The sequence below is a fragment of the Chiroxiphia lanceolata genome, chromosome 1, assembly GCF_009829145.1.
Source record: "Chiroxiphia lanceolata isolate bChiLan1 chromosome 1, bChiLan1.pri, whole genome shotgun sequence".
Lineage (NCBI taxonomy): Eukaryota > Metazoa > Chordata > Aves > Passeriformes > Pipridae > Chiroxiphia > Chiroxiphia lanceolata.
The window spans coordinates 39,711,171-39,713,199 of NC_045637.1; the positions used below are offsets into that span (position 1 = coordinate 39,711,171).

At 41.5% G+C, this 2,029-nt stretch overlaps 1 non-coding gene across 1 annotated transcript; it reads left to right on the top strand.

Annotated features, from left to right (window-relative positions):
• The first annotated feature begins 271 nt into the window (after positions 1–271).
• Positions 272–354, top strand: TRNAL-CAG. The gene has a single exon. It is a non-coding gene; the product is annotated as a tRNA-Leu (tRNA).
• Positions 355–2,029: the final 1,675 nt, after the last annotated feature.

Sequence of the window (2,029 nt, forward strand, 5' to 3'; positions counted from 1 at the left end):
TTTCAAATATCTACAAGACTAATCTTAATAATAGGAAAGACTCAACTGTTCTTATAAGGAGTTTCAAATAATACTATCAGATACATCGATTGTATAAAAAAAAAAAACAACCAACACCAAAAGGGAAAACCAAAACAGTATTTATACTATCATCTTACTGCTTACAGAAACAATTGTCGCACATTGGAGGCTAATACCTGAATTTGCTTTCGTAAGTCATTACAAATGATCTATATAACCTTGGAACAGAATTTTCCATTTATCCAGGCAGGTCAGGATGGCCGAGCGGTCTAAGGCGCTGCGTTCAGGTCGCAGTCTCCCCTGGAGGCGTGGGTTCGAATCCCACTTCTGACAACTTCTTTATGACACCAAGCTGAGTGGTGCTGTTGACAGACTGGAAGGACGGAATGCCAACCAGTGGGACCTGGACGGGCCAGTGGCAGTCTCATGAGGTTTAATAAGAGCACGTGCAAACTGCAGAAGGATAGTAGAAGCTGTATCATTTCCCATTACAATTGCATAGAGATGAAGAGACCTTCTTTAGTCAAGAATATACAGGACAAATGATGAACATTTAATTTTTTCCTCAACCTGAAAGAAGCAAGCTGAATAATGAAAACTTTGTATATTTTTCATGCAGTCATGACTTTCTCATAACGTTGTAACAATAAAGATGCAGAAACCTTGGGTGTTGCTCATACCCTGTAGACAAAGAAGAATGTAATTTGGGCAGACTTCTGCAGATTAAATTGCCATACACTATGGTTATGACTGGAAGGTGCCCTATGGGTTTCTCTTCAGTCTGGCACAATTGCTCCCTCTCAGTAGGTTCCTGAATGCTATTCCTGCAGTAGCACTCAAGGTGAAGGAGTCCATCCTCACCTACCTTTTAGGTCCATCTCCTGTCCCAGGAGTTGCTGATCACAACCGTGGCACCTAACCCATAGCTCCTGCATATGTAACACACGGTCCATCATCATTTGTCTGCTCTATCCATGCCATGGTACCCCACTACCAAAGTAATAGGCACCACCTGATTTATGTGCAATACTATCAACGCGCTTACAACAAACGTGGGTAGAGCCCTTCACAAATCTTCGTTCATGAAGCCTAGCCATGATGATGATGACTGTCCACTAGTATCTCTTAACATCATGACTGGGCTTCGCGAACGAAGATTTGGGAAGGGCTCTACCCACGTTTGTTGCAAGCATGTTGTATCTCTTAACAAAGGAAAGGATAAAAACCTAGTCCAGACATCTGAGACCAGCGGTCTTGCTCATTGTTCTCCCACTGCATCTTCACCTTACCCCACACAGGGACAATTTTTGGAGCTGAGGTTCAAACGTAAATCAAACTACATTAGAGCAAGCCTTTGCAATACTCCTACTTCCATTACAGGTGCTTTCCAGTTTGGTTTCTATGGACTAGAAGTGCATGGTAATCAAGAGACCTTTTCTTCTTACTTGTGCAGAGCTTGGGAGGGTAGAAGGAGGCAGGTAGGAACCTTGGTGTGATGAGAGAGTCTGGGTACTCAGGCTGAGCTATATTGTACTGTCAAACAAAAAACTTCCATCCATATAATGAACCTGATGTCCACCCCCTGAGCTATGCCTGCATCTACCATCACAACCCAAGTAAGAGACCTGTAGCACATCCCTTTCATTGATGCAGTCATTTTGCGCGATGCCTAACTGATTTAGAAGTACTTAAGGAAGTCTTAAATGTATCTGTCTAAATAGCACCAATAAAAAATCCAGGACTACTTTTCTTTTTTATTCTTTCATGCATTCTCCTTGTGGAAAAAAGGTGTTCAAGAAAGGTGATTCCTGTATATTTATTTGACAATCTTCATGAGTTAAAATGAACTTACCCCAAGCAATTTGCCTCTACCTGATGTGTTCACCTATTGCTTGTGCTAGTCCCAGTGATGCTTATGTGATATACAGTTAAGATGCAATAGCAGTGCAGGGGTACTCTACCAAAAATTTTTCTGAAGTTAAGGTTTTTTTCTTTTTTCTTTGGTTGT